Source organism: Apodemus sylvaticus, chromosome 3, assembly GCF_947179515.1.
Source record: "Apodemus sylvaticus chromosome 3, mApoSyl1.1, whole genome shotgun sequence".
NCBI lineage: Eukaryota > Metazoa > Chordata > Mammalia > Rodentia > Muridae > Apodemus > Apodemus sylvaticus.
This window is the reverse complement of record NC_067474.1, coordinates 154419926-154434519: the sequence shown is the minus strand read 5'-3', so window position 1 is coordinate 154434519 and position 14594 is coordinate 154419926.

Genomic DNA, 14594 nt, shown 5'->3' with positions numbered 1-14594 from the left:
GTAAAACTGGGCCCCAGACTGGCCTTGGTGTGTGGCCCTGGCTTTGTGTCACCTCTCTTTGGAAGTGTGTCAGGAAACAGGAACAGGGATACCTGGCCAACCACGTGCATAGGCAGCCAGAAACTACAGCTGGACCTGCATGGGGCAAGGGACTTCCTGTCCCGGAGGCAGCCCCTAGTGTGTCTCCCATGGTAACTCTGGTTTGCAATCACTCCTAACCCTGACCATACCTGCCCAGAGGGAGACTGCAGGTACAGGCAGGGACTGACTGACTGGGCCATGGCAGCCTAGAGACCCTGTCTCCTGTCCATCAGCCAGGAGGCTTCTGAAGGACCTGAGTCCTGTCCATCGGACCTCGGCCTGGGATCTCACAAAGGCTCTGCCTCTGCCATCAGGCCAGCACCCTCCCCCTGCCCCCGCCTGTGCGAGCAGCACACAGTTGGCATGCACTACTCTGTAGGTGGCTGGCACTTGGGACCAGTGCTTGGGTGACTGGGAGAAGGGAGCTATACATCCAGTGGAGGAAGTGGGGCAGGAAGCAGCAGTTCTGCACCAGTGATGCCCTGCCTGGCCAGACTGGCAAGGGCAGCTCCAGGGCTGGAGGCCAAGATCAGGTGGGGTGATTCAGAGAGAGAGAGAGAGAGAGAGAGAGAGAGAGAGAGGACCCCACCAGTCTGTGGGGAGAGTCTCACAACTGGGACCCAGGGCTCCCTATATTCTACCTAGCTTCCTCTTGGAGACACCAGTTTGTACTGAGGGAGTCTCCTCCAGTCTGAGGGTGAGTAGAATCCTTCCCTTGTCTGGTCGGCTCAATCAGCTTTCCGTTGCTGTGATAAACCACCACAGGGAAAAGCAGCTTACGGGGACTGGAGAGATGGCTTAGCAGTTAAGGGCTCTTCCGAAGGTCCACAGTTCAAATCCCACCAATCACATGGAGGCTCACAACCATGCGTAATGAGATCTGACGCCCTCTTCTGGAGTGTCTGAAGACAGTGACAGTGTACTTACATTAAATAAATAAATCTTGAGAGAGAGAGAGAGAGAGAGAGAGAGAGAGAGAGAGAGAGAAGCAACTTACATAATGACAGGTTTATTTTGGCTTAGGGCTCTGACGGTGTGACCTCCGGGTCACCTTGACCAGGGAGAAGGACATCCTAATCAGGGAGCCTGTGGCCAAACAAGCTGCTCTCTCCAGGCTTCCTGGGAAACAAAGAGACAGGCAGGCGCCAGGACAAGTGTCCCCATTCAGAGGCACACTCCCAGTGGCCTACTTCCTCTGGCGGCGGCAGTGGTGGTGGCAGTGGAGGCTCCTCCTGAAGCTTCCACCACCTCCCAACAGCCCATTAAGCCATGGATTGATCAATCAATCAAGTAGATAAAGGTCTCAAAGATCCACTGCTCCCACAGGCCGCCGCGCCTCTGAACCCCGCGTGCAGGAGCCTTGAGAGAACACTTAAGATCCAGGCCACTAGGCCCTCAGCAGTGAGGCCTGGGCCAGCGATCCCCTCCCGGTCCTGCCCTGCCAGGGATAGCAAGCCACCCTCTTCTTATTTTGTTTGCAGACCTCCTTCCTCCTTCTCCTCTCCTTATTCTCTGGGCCTGCAAGGCTGAGGATGCTTTCCCACAGGGCCTTCTGAGGGAGGTACACGGACAGTCAGGGCTACACAGAGTAATCCTGACACAACAGACAGACAAACAAGCAAACAAACAACAAACAAACAAAGCAGCCCATGCACTTTGAACCCTGCCCCACAATGCACCACACAGGGTCAGAATGGCTGACTGGGTTGCTGCCGCACTTAGGTGTCCTAGGGGAATTGGGGTTACTTTCCTGTCTGAACTGCTCTTGCCACCTGAGCTGAAAGGGTTCACTGGACTCTCCTTAAGAAGACTTCATCGGAGCTCAGGGGAGCCAAGAAGAGAGCTTTCTAGGCCTTCGCAGATCTTAGAGGGAGCTCTGTTTACCAATCGCTTTCCTAAGCTTGAGGGACACGGCTGGGTTGGTGGAAGCCTTCGCCTTGGCTGCAGAACCTGGTGTCTGGGGCTCCGTGGGGCTGACTCAGAAGAGCCAGAGAGGGTGGAGGCTTTGCGGGGGTGCAGTAGGCCCTGCCCTGAGGCGCTGGTGCATGTCCACCTTGGATGAGGTCGAAACCACCTTTGAATCCCTGTGGTTGCCCCTGCTGAAGAGGAGGTTGTGAGCCACACGGGGCACAGAGGGCAGACACGTTGGCTGTGTCATGCCAGATAGGCTGGCCTGCGTGGTTGGCCTGTTTGGGAGCCAGTCCAGGAGAGAAGTAAGTGAGTGGCCAGCATCTGGGCACTGTGGGGGCCAGGGCCAGTACCTTGGACACCTGGAGCCATGGACCCGAGGGTTCTTGTCTGGTCTCTTCCTAATGAGTCAACACCACCAACTCCCTTCTAGGTGTCAAGCATTTCCCATTTGACAGCCCGGGTGTCACCCAGGGACCATAGTTTACTGAGGAGGGAGGCACTCTGGGCAGGTAGGTGAGGTACATCTAACCCTGTGCACCCAGAAAGAAGACCAGGAAGCAAGGGGGTGCCTGACCTAGGTCATAAACCTTCCCCCCTTTCTCAGGCTGCCGTCCAGTGCCACCTCCCACAGAAAGGCCCCTCCCTGAGCAGGACCTGGCACCCCCTCTCTGTGCATGCCTGTTATCTTAGAGCCGGGTGCCTGCAACAGATCACCAGAATACTAGACGTGTTCTAGGGTGCTCAGCCCTCTCTCTGCCTCCTGGGGTCGGGAGAGTCAGAAAGATGGCTGCACCCTTGTCTAGGTGACTCCTTCTGCTCAGAAGTGCTGCCTCCCAGAAGGGCTGGAAGCCTGACCGTTGAAGGAGAGAAGGGCAAGGGAGAGTGGCCCACAGCTCTGAGGCCATCGAGGGTCCCTTCTACCTGTGAGGTGGGAGTGGAATTGTAGCCCAGGAGGAGCCTCTCGTGTCCATGGAGACAGTGCTTGCGAGTCCCTGTCCCAGGCCGGTGTACCTCAGGTCTGGCTGTGCGGGAAGAGTGAGGGCCTGCAGCTCAGTCACTTGACCAAGGATGAGAATGAGAACAGGACCCAGAGGTACAGTGGGGAGCTCTGGAAGTGACAGGGGCAGAGGGTCGGAGTGTGAAGACGGTACTGTGTCACCTGTATATGCCAGCACAGGCATCCCGTGTCTCCTGCTCACATGTCTCTACCTGTGGAGTGCTGGAGACACAGTGAACCCAGGAAGATGCCTAAGGCAGATCAGGAGCCCCCCATCCCCACCCCCACCCCCCACCCCGTCTGGCTCCAGAAGGCAGGAGCTAGGGAGTCAAGACACATCCTGCTGATGCCACAGAAGAGGGTAGAATCATAGTCATCAGCCTCTCACCATCCCTGCACGGGTGGGCTAACCTGGACAGCAGGGGTAGGGAGGTATCACTGCCATGAGCTGGGACCCAGCTCCAACTCCACAGGGAGAAGACGACAAGTTTGGGCAGTCCCCAGGTGCCCATTCCAGAAAGTGAGCGGAGGGGGGCAGGAGGCAGGAGGCAGGAGGCAGGGAGGAGGACCACGTGGCAGGAAGTGTTGACAGACCTAAGGTGTTAGCCATTCCTATCTGATAAGACCTTGCCAGAGACTTAATGAGCTTTGCCTTGTTTTCTCTGAATCCAGGCATCGCGCCAGGGGAGGTGGCTCTGTTGCCGTCTGCTGTGTGACCCAGAGCTAGTCACCGCCCGTCTCTGAGCCTCACTCTTTCTGACACAACTTTCCAGCCGTTGCCTCTGCCTTTCTCCTGCTCTTCCTTCTTCCTGCTCTGAGCTTCTTTCATTTTCCACCTCAGCTTTCCAGTCTGTCCTTCCACCTGTCCCTCTGTCCCCCCCCCCCTTCTCCCCACTGTCACTAGGATCCTGGGCCAGGAGATGTAGGGTTCAGAGTTCCACTCACAGATGATTTTGTTCCCCAGGGACTGCTTCCCCGGGGCACTGGGGGGAGCCTAGGGGATTTGTCCACCAAGGGTGTGGCCAATGCCCAGGAACTGGCTGGTGGCTCAGAACACCCGGAAAAGACCGGATCCACGATGGTCTAATTGAAACAAGCTTTATTTTGGGGTGCACCTGGGACTGGCCAGTCTGGCTGCCTCTCCCTAAGTCAGGATTTTAGGGAGCAGCCCCTGCTGACTCTTGAGGTCCTTTTCATACAAGAGATGAAATGTTCTCAGGGGGGAGGGAGTCTGCTGTCATACATTGATAGAAAGACAGAACAAATGGGAATGGACACCACATGAACGGGGTCTAAAGTTTAGCGTAGGCTGAAAAACGTGTTCTGTGGTTTACATCGGATCTAAGAAACAGAAACTTAACTCTTGATTGCAAATAGAAACCTTAACTCACAAAGGTTTAGCCCAGAACAAACAGGACCCTCCCATTCTTTGATGACAAACTGAAACCTTAACCTGCATAGTGCAAACAGGAACTCATTCTTAACTGTCCCCGACTGCAGACAGGACCCTTTCCCTGCGAGGTGTATTGTTCCTGTTCCCGTCCCACAAGACCCAGAGTTAAGACTGTTTCACATGAGTCAGCTTGTCTGAGCTGGCCCTGTCGCAATCCATCCATAAAATGTCTTGCTAGAAGGACTACAGAATTGGGTCCAAGGCAGTGGTTTTCTATAGCAGAGCGTGGGGGCACCGGGGACAGTTGGGAAGGCTTCCTGGAGGAAGTGGACCAGGAAGGGCCAGCAGGGCTAACATGCATTCTGTGTGTTCATGGCTAGCTCCCTCAGAGCTGTCGAAAGGCATGGTATAAAGCCCTGATATCTGGGCCAGCTATGCAGCTGGTGTGCTAAACAGCCCCGTGGACAGATGGGACCAAAGCATCCCCAGAAGGCTGAGGCAACCAAGGGCACCTGTCCTTGGGCCCATATTCTGTCAGGACCTCTGGAAGAGCAGTCAATGCTCTCAACCGCAGAGTCATCTCTCCATTCCCTCTCTGGACCTTCTTATCAGTGTGAAGTCAGCCGTGGATTCTGAGAGGATCTTCTGAGCTCCAGGCTCCCGACAGGGACTATGGGTAGGGGAGGAGCTCCCTACCAGGCCTTGTCCTGACCTTCCCTTCCACCATTTGTGGAGCCTCTCTGGACTCTGGGTTCTCTCTAGATGTCCTCTTCTGGTGTTCCTGGTGTGTGTGAGAGCCTCCTGGCCCAGGCATTGGGACGCTGCCTGTGGCACATTCACACCCAGGTACTTCCTCCTCAAGCACCAGGCCTCAGCCAGGTCAAAGCTGTTGGGGAGACGGACTGAATGTGCTGGGCCTGGACAGCCTGATATAAGGCCCCTGGGGATTGGTGACTGGGCCTTCCTGTCATAACCGGAAAGGCTGGACTTCAGACAAAGTCAATAACTTGGAAAACGCAGGAGAAGACAGAAGAGCACCAGTATTGGCTTAATGTTATTGTGCCCTGTGTAAAGAGTATTCTTGTGCTATTCAAATACTGATTTCTCTGCCCTCATATCTGGTTGCAATCCAGACATGGAATTGTTAATGCTTATTCTAAGAATCTCCTGCCTCAGTGTTGCATAAACATTGCTCCCCGTTTACTCTCTGATTTGTCAATAAAAGCTCATCGGCCAATGACTGAGCAGGAGAGAGAACAGGGCTGGAGTTCCGGTTCCAGGAAGGGGAGGGGTAGGGAGTGGGGAAGAGAGGGAAGGAGCACACCTGGAGCACGGGGAGCCAGGTCAATGCTAAACTTCAAGTATCTCATTGATTTTGGCTGGGAGGACTAGAATAGATTGACAACTGCTCAGTTATCGAGTCATAAAGCTTGCTAATAAATCTAATAGTCTCTGTCTCAATTATATGGCAGTTAGCTAGGTTAGAGGGGAAAAATGACACTTATAATTTGAACCAATACACCACTGTTAAGATGCTATCTTGGAGCCGGGCAGTGGTGGCGCATGTCTTTAATCCCAGCACTTGGGAGGCAGAGGCAGGCGGATTTCTGAGTTTGAGGTCATCCTGGTTTACAGAGTGAGTTCCAGGACAGCCAGGGCTACACAGAGAAACCCTGTCTTGAAAAACCAAAAAAAAAAAAAAAAAAAGATGCTCTCTTGGGGGAGAGGTTGAACACCCATAGGATAAGAATAAGCCTATTATGCTGTGCCCCACCTTTGTGCATCACACACAGACACACACACACAAGTCCTAGTAGAGAGCCGGGGAGATGGCTCTGTTGGCATCATGGCCATCACCCAAGCTTGAGGATCTGAGTTCAGGTGTACAGCACCCATGTAAAAAGCCAGGCACAGTGCCACACGCCTGTACTCTCAGCCCTGGGAAGCTGCGACAACCTCCACCCCGAGCAGGATAGCTAATAGTCTATCAGTGAGCTCTGGGTCCAGCGGGAGGCTGTCTCAAAAAATAAGTCAGAGAGGGACAGCCAACGCCAACCCCTGCCCTTCACCTGTGCATAAAGACCACGGGGGGGGGGGGGGTAGAAGGAGGGGGAGGGAGGGAGAGGGAAAGAGAGAGGGAGGGAGAGATGTTCATACCCAGAGTCCCCATAGGATACCCCCACACCCCGAAAGCTCTTGCCCATCATCATCTCAGTCACAGGGGGTTGGGGGAGTCACTGTCTTGCTTAGGTTGATAGAAATGGGGCACATGTAAGGATAGTGGGCCCTGCCTGCTCTGGGTTACACTGTGTGTGTAGCATGGTGGCTTTCAGCACGGCTTTGCTCTCAGCGGCTTGTCCTGAGTTACTCCATGTTGAGCGCCAACCCAGAAGGGCTCCACCTTGTTTATCTAGGCAAATAGCTGCCGTCTGTCAGCACACCAAGAGCTACAGACTGATAATGGTTTATCTATAGCAATAAATAACACCTGTGAGCTCATCCAATCATAGAAACACCAGGCAGAAGGGTTTGTCCCCGTACCAGGTGTCACCCCACGCCAGGACTTTCAAGGAACACTGCAAGACTACCATGTGGCCTTGCACGCCAGCCTCTCGTTCCGTTGCCTCCCAGGAAAAGTATCATCTAAGTACAGAGCCTGCCTGACCCATCGCTGTCGCTTGGCAGCTTCAGCTTAGGTAGGATGTGTCCCTGACGGTGGTGCCCGTGTGTGTGTGTGTGTGTGTGTGTGTGTGTGTGTGTGTGTGTGTGTATGTATGTGTCTGTGTGTGTGACTGTGTCTGTGTATGTATGTGTGTGTGTGTATGTGTCTGTGTGTGTGTCTGTGTGTGTGTGTCTGTGTATGTGTCTGTGTGTGTGTGTGTAGGTATCTGTGTGTGTGACACACGGCCCTCTTCAGAATGACACCTGAAGCTGCCACCAGTTGGCATTGACAACCTTGTGCCCAGGTTGTTCAATTTCTCATTTGAAGAGGCTCAGTCGTCTGAACCCTGTGTCTGAACCCCGAGGCTTCCTGAACTCTGTCCTGGCCATTCTGTAGGCCGGGTATCATTACTTGCAGCATGATGTGGGATCTGAGAGTATTCGGTCTTAGTAATTATAGTGGAAATGGAATAAAAGACACTATGTCTTATGACCACCAAGTGCATCCACCGGTCACTCTCTTTGCTGCTTCGGATCAAATAATTAACAAGAAGCTCTTAAGAAAGGAAGGCTCAGGGGCTGGAGAGATAGCTCAGCGGGTAAGAGCACCGACTGCTCTTCCAAAGGTCATGAGTTCAAATCCCAGCACCCATATGGTGGCTCACAACCATCCGTAAAGAGATCTGACACCCTCTTCTGGTGTTTGAAGACAGCTACAGTGTACTTACATATGATAAATAAATCTATAAATAAATAAATATCTTCAAATAGTAAAAAAAAAAGAAAGAAAGAAAGAAAGGAAGGCTCAGCTGGGCAGTGGTGGCACACACCTTTAAGCCCAGCACTCAGAGGCAGAGGTGGGCAGATCTCTGAATTTGAGGCCAGCCTGGTCTACAGAGTGAGTTCCAGGACATCTAGGGCTACACCGAGAAACCCTGTCTCTCAAAATAAAACAAAACAAAGGAAAGGGGGGGCTTTATTTCAGTTCGCACCCTCGTGGCAGGATGGGCACCATAGCTGAACTCTGAGGCAGCCATCAATCATGTTGCATCCTCATGACAACGTTGAGGGAAGGGAGAGGGGTGCACCCTCCCTCTCTCCTTTTTATTCTCTCTGGACTCCAGCTCAGGGAAGAGTGACTACACTGGGAGTGAGTCTTCCGAGTTTAACTAACCTAATCTAGCTAATCCCTCATAAACGGTTGATAATCAAATCAACCAGCACAGGGAGCCGAATCTGGAGCACCGACAACATTGGCGAAGCTCGCGGATTTGTTCCGATGGTGTAGACACAGGTGATGAGTCAGTCCAGGAGACTGACAGGGATGACAAGAGCCCAGACCTGGACGGGAAGAAGTCGCCACCAGGCAGAGCCACCCCTGTGGGATTCCCTGTGGAACCTAGCTTCCCGGATGCCAGGGATGCAGCCCCGAGCTCCATGCATGCTAGACAAGGGCTCTACCGACTGAGCCACATGCCCAGCTCCTTTGCTGTGTGTTTTACGGCAAGTCACACGGCCTTCCTGCGTCCGTGAGGCGCATAAAACAAATGGGGCAAGCTTCACAGAAGGCCAGGTGAGACGTGAAACTCACCCTGGAGGGAGGCCCAGGAGAGGTTCTAGTACTTCTCACGGTGCTCTGTCTCAGGAGTCAGTGGAAGGGGCCCGACCCGGGCTAATGTTTCAGTGTGATATCCCTGGAGCCTAGGTCTCTCTGTCCTAGCAGCTCCAGGGAAGAGGTGACTTCAGGACAGGCACTGCAGAGTGCCCGCCATACCCTCTTTACCCAGAAGTTTGCTTAAAACAACAAGGTCTGAGACTTCATCAAAGGCAGAGCGTGTGGGTCTAGAGACAGATGCAGCTGTATGGCGCCCGGGGCGTGGGGTCCAGGAGTCTATCTTTGACCCAATAGACTCCATGCAGAATCAGATGTCCAGGTCCAGAAGAGCTGGGCTCTCTGCCTCGACTGGCTTCATTTTACCGTGTGAATACCATGATTCCTGAAATTCGTATTATATCACCTTTTTCCTGCTCTACTAGGGAACTGCTCATAGCTAAATCTACCATATAAATAAACTCCATTACTAACTTCAACCTCCCCCTCCCCCTCTTCCTTCTCCCCCTTCCCCCTCCCCTTCTCCTCTCCTCCTCTTCCTCTCCCCCTTCCTCCTCACCTTCTCCTCTTCCTCCCCCCTCCCCCTCTTCCCCTCGTCCCCTCCCCTTTACACCTCTTCCTCCCCTTCTCATTTGACTTAATGTCCTGACTTGGGGAAACATTTCCCTAGATGGTGTATCCTGTAGGCATTCTCAAATCATTCTTCCTAGGGTAGGAGTGTAACCCCATCATCTTAGTTAAGGTTTCTATTGATGTCATGAAATATCATGACCCAAAAATCAAGTTGGGGAGGAAAGGGTTTATTTGACTCACACTTCCACACTGCTGTTCATCACTGAAGGAAGTCAGGACAGGAACTCAAGCAGGGACAGAACTTAGAAACAGGGGCTGATGCAGAGGCCATGGAGGGCACTGCTGACTGACTTGCTCCTCATGGCTTGCTCAGCCTGCTTTCTGACAGAACTCAGGACCACCAGCCCAGGGATGGCCCTCCCCACAATGGGCTGGGCCCTCCCCATTGATCACTGATTGAGAAAATGCCTTACAGTTGGATCTCATGAAGGCATTTCCTCAAGGGAGGCTCCTTCTTCTCTGATGACTCTAGCTTATGTCCAGTTGACACAACACCAGCCAACGCACCCACCAAGGTCGTCTCAGAGTTTTCTGGAATGTGTGAGGGGCTGAGAGGTATATGTGTGTGTGTGTTGGGGGGGGTACTGGGTCCCCAGCGGAGGCAGCAGGAAGGCCCAGAGGGATTTAGATCAGGTACCAAGTCAGGAGGGTCACTGAGGCGTCTGGTCTTGGGGGCCTTGAGGGCCAGGTCAGGCTTGTATTTCCTAAATTCCTGCACATCAGCAAGAAACAAGCCACTATTTAATGTATGTTTGTAAGCTTGTGGGTTATTGAAGGTTTTAAGGATCAGGAGATGAGAGATTTAGAAGGTTAGGAGCCGTAGAGAAGTCCAGTCATCTGCCCAGGATCCTGGCTTGGCCAAGCCCAGCTTGGAATACAAGGGCTAGGCCCTACAGTCTCCCTGCTTCACACTCAGCCATGTTCTCCACCCTGGGGGTTTAGGGAGCTAGGGGAGGATTTTTTTTTTTTAATGTTTGTTCATTTTGTTGAGATAGAATCTCATGTAGCCCAGGCTGGCCTCAAACTTCTTATGTAGCTGAGGATGAACTCCTGATTCTCCTGCTTTCTGCTCCCGGGTGCTGAGATCACAGGTGTGCACTGCCACACCCTGTTTATCTGGTGCTGGGAATCGAACCTCAGACTAAAGGCATGCCGGGTGAGCATTCTACCAAGAGTCTGACATCTGAGGCTACCGCAGGTGGCTCTCAGCAGAGGAATGTCATGATCAAGCGACAGCTCGCCACCAGGAGCTGCTGAGGTCTTCACAGAGAGACCACTGTGTGGGTCACGGTGATGTGATGGACAGGGGAGCGTGAAGAGGAGGACCTGTGACCCAGACCGGGAGGCAGAAAAGATGGGCTGGGGGCAGACAACTGCTCAGAGTCTGCAGCTAAGAGACGCAGAGACTAAAGATGCGGTCGCGGTGTCCCTTAATGCGTGCCACCACGTTGGGAGACGTAGAGGCCAAGTGTGGCCAGAACAGGGCTGATTGATCTGAGGTCACTGAGCCGGTCACCTGTGGGGTGGCACCCTTGATCCTGGGCCCCTGAGGGCAGTCTCTTCACATCTGCTCAGCTGGTGCCCAAGCCTGACCCAACCCTGGCAAAGCTATCATTTAACACCAATCGTATGATTGCATGGCACTCAGGTGACCCTCAGCAGAGAGCTGGGCCTGGGGTTCGGCTCTATACGAACAGGACTGACAAGAGTCACATGGCTTGTGGCCCCCACCCCTTCCTGCCATTACAGCCACTGGCCCCAGGGCCCCCTGCACTGAGGGAATTGGAGGGTACTCTGTTTTCTCATGACGGGAGAGTCAGAGTACTCTCCCCAGTCATCTGCCAGCAGGCCCTGGAACTTGCCTTGGGTGACAGGGGTGCAGGAAGAGGTTAGGGGGTATCTGTAAGACCCCAACAAGAGTTGAGAGCACCCACCCACTGTCTGGAACTCCAGGTTCTAGGGTGGCACTGTAAATAGCAAGTTCCCTCTAGATGTTTGCTGAATGAATGAGTGAGTGAATGAATGAATGAATGAATGAATGAGTGAATGAATGAATGAATGAATGAATCAACACACTGGGTCCTGATGTCATTGCTCCCTTCAAGCTTTGGTTAACTGACTGGAGAATGAGCCTAGAGACCATGATCCAGCACAGGATCTTTTCCAGAACAAAGGTGACGTAGCTGGAAGCAGGTGGGACTGTCCCTGCGGTTCCCACAGGTCCTGGGAGGGGAGGTGACAACAGGGAAGGGAAGAGGTCTGGAGCTAGGGGCTCTACAGATGCCCTTCCCTGGAGCCTCCCAGCACTAGCCAGGGCTGAGACTCTCAGGCTGGTAGAGCCCACAGCTAGGGTTGGCAGCCTCAGAATCCCTCAGATTTGTCACAAGGAATAGCCAGCCGTTCCTATGCCTTGCTGGATGCCAGGGCTCCCCTGGCCCAGGTAGCCTCACCTCACAGGCATCCAGTGTCCCCCTGAAACAGATTTAACCATATCCTTACCCAAATCCCACACATACCTGCCCTCAGTGTATCCGTGGTCAGGCTGAGCTGCGCTGTGTCCCCAGGCCACAGTTGCCACTGAGCCCTATCATGTCATTTCTGCCAAGTCCTCTCATTTGGACAGCCTACCTGACCCCTAAAAAGTGTCTTGAATGAGAACGCTGATCTAGTTCCACACATGGGAGCTGGGGGCCTTTAGGAGCTGTAATAATTTAGCAGCACCCTGGAACTTACTAAGCTGTGTGTGTGTGTGTGTGTGTGCGCGCGTGCGTGTGTTTCCGACTTATTCTCAAGTCATTTCTATAGCCAAGCCTCCTCTGATCAGCACCCTCTCTATAAACTTGCTGCCTGTCACTGTGTGCACACCTTCATGCTGTCTGTGCACCATGAAAACAGGGTCTTGATGGTCTGGCTCCCTGTTGTAGCCCCAGCACCAAGAACAATGATCACAGTTCCACAAAGCTAGTGAAGTGAGGTGGGGAAATGGACGTGGGCGTTGGAGCTCAGCACTAGACGCCGCCCAGATGCCATATCCCCAGTTCATTCAGAGCATCCTAGAAGAATCTCTCAGTCCACAGCTCCCAGGCAGCTGCCCTGGCCAGGACAGGAACTCTGAACTGAATATTCCATCTGTGGAGGGGGTAGTAAAGTCACCCAGCTCCCACCCCTGCTCCTTCCAGATCTGACCTATCCTGCCTGGAGTCTCCAGTGCAAAGAGATTACAGCTTGGTTGTACAGGATGTGACTTTGGGGGTTGTGGGTAGGGTGGGCGCCTGGGCAGGTCATGGTGTCTCCCAGAAAATGTTCTCAGGTAGAAAAAAGGAAGAGGGGCGTGGAGGGTCCCAGAGGGGTGTAGAGGGGACTGGAGAGGAGACACAGGGGTTCCTTCAATGAGAGAATGGTGAGAGTGGGAACTGTTTTCTAAAGCAGAGCAGATGACTGTTCAGATTGCTCATGATTTATTTGAACATGAGAAAGTTCACGGAAGACAAGGACCTAATGCTTCCCTGGCAGGGGCTGCGATGACCAGGAGTCGGGGTGGGCGGAGCAGAGGCAAGGCAGCCTGAGTGCAAAAGCTCTGATCTCAGTTCCTTTCTCTGTAAAACAGAGGTGTGTCCTGTGGTGTCCCCGCCCATCCCTCCACGGCCTCTCTTGCTCCCCTTAATTTTCTTCAAGCCTGAGAGTGAGCCCTTGGAGAAAGCAGGTCCTGAGGGCCCCCTGCCCCGCCCACACTGGCCAAGAGCCCAGCCAAGCCATGATCTGTCTGAACTTGGGTTTCCAGGCTTGGTTGGAAGTTGTTGCCTAGAATTGTTGAGTGAGTTGAATCCCTCCATCCATCTGTCTACTCATCCATATGTTCATCTATCCATTTGTTTGTCCATCGCTCTGTCCATCTGTCCATCCATCATCTATCCATCCATTCATCCATCATCCATCCATCTATTCATCCATTATCCATCCATGATCCATCATCCATCCATCATCCATCCATCATCCATCCACCCAATCTTCCTCAGTGGAAGCCTCTGGTCTTCGGGTGAGCTTCCTTTATAGTCCCTACATTAGTTATAGAAAGTGGACGTTTTTCTACCCCCAGAAGAGCTTAAACAAAATGCCTGGGGTCCTGGTTCTTTTGGAAGGGATGTGGAAAGGCCACTCCTGAAGTTTTGCTAGCTTCTGTACGTGGAGGGTAAACTGAGGCCTAGTCTTGATGCCTATAGGTAAAATGAGCTTTTAAGGCCAGAATATTACACTCAGATGTGCTGGCAGCAAAGAAGATAATTCTAGAAAAGGAAACTGAATAAAAGTATATGATGTTTTTCTTTGTTTCCTGGCTTCCTAGCTGGGCTAGTGGTTCCTGAGGTAGGAACCTCCTTGGGGCTGCCAGGTAAGCCTCCTGCAGGGAATGCATCTCTCCACCTGGCTTCGATGTCCCCTGCCTGTGGACAGGAGACTCCTGGTTGTGTGTCTGCTGCTTGGGAGGCTGTCCTGTGGCTCCAGAGGTGTCTTTCTCTGGGCTTTCATCGTGAAGCAGACCACATGAAGGACTGCTGAGAGGGAGAGGGTGTCCTTCACCCTCTCCTTCGCAGCAGTCCTGTGGTGTCTTCCTGTTTACAACAGAATGGCCAGGCCGAGACCCCTACAGTGCCTCTCATCCATTCAACCATGCCTTTGATTACTTGGGGCCCCAAACCCTGGCTGCCCTTGCATTCTTCTTCTTATTGAACTTGCGATGTAGCTGCTGACGTCACCAACTGCACTGTCTTCAAGGCATGCTCTCCATTGCATTCCTCACTCCAAAGACACCCCCAGGGCAGGGCGCCGTCACCTCCCAGAGGACGAGAGCCTGCAACCTCTAATGGCACGTGCCCCTCTCTCATCTATTTCCCAGCCCATCAAGTCCTCAGAGCAAGGGACCTGGGCTTTTCTGCTTCTCCTAGGGACGAGTGCGCAGGCGCCCAGCAACACCTGTGTGAGCACAGGGCATCCTGGAGCCCCGCCACCCCACATGTGCAGGAGCTCCTGAGCAGACAAGAGTTTTCCTATATTCTCTTCTCTACCTCCTCCCTCCCTCCCTCCTTCTCTCTGTCCCTTCCTCCCTCCCTCCTCTCTCCTTCCCTCCCTCCCTTCCTCCCTCCCTCCTCTCTGTCCCTCCCTCCCTTCCTCCCTTCCTCCCTTCCTCCTTCCCTCCTCCCTCCCTCCCTCCTTCCTTCCCTCCCTCTTCTCTTCTTCCCTCCCTTCTCCCTCCGTCCTTTCCTCCCTCCCTCCCTCCCTCCTTTCCTCCTTCCCTCCTTCCTTCCCTTCCT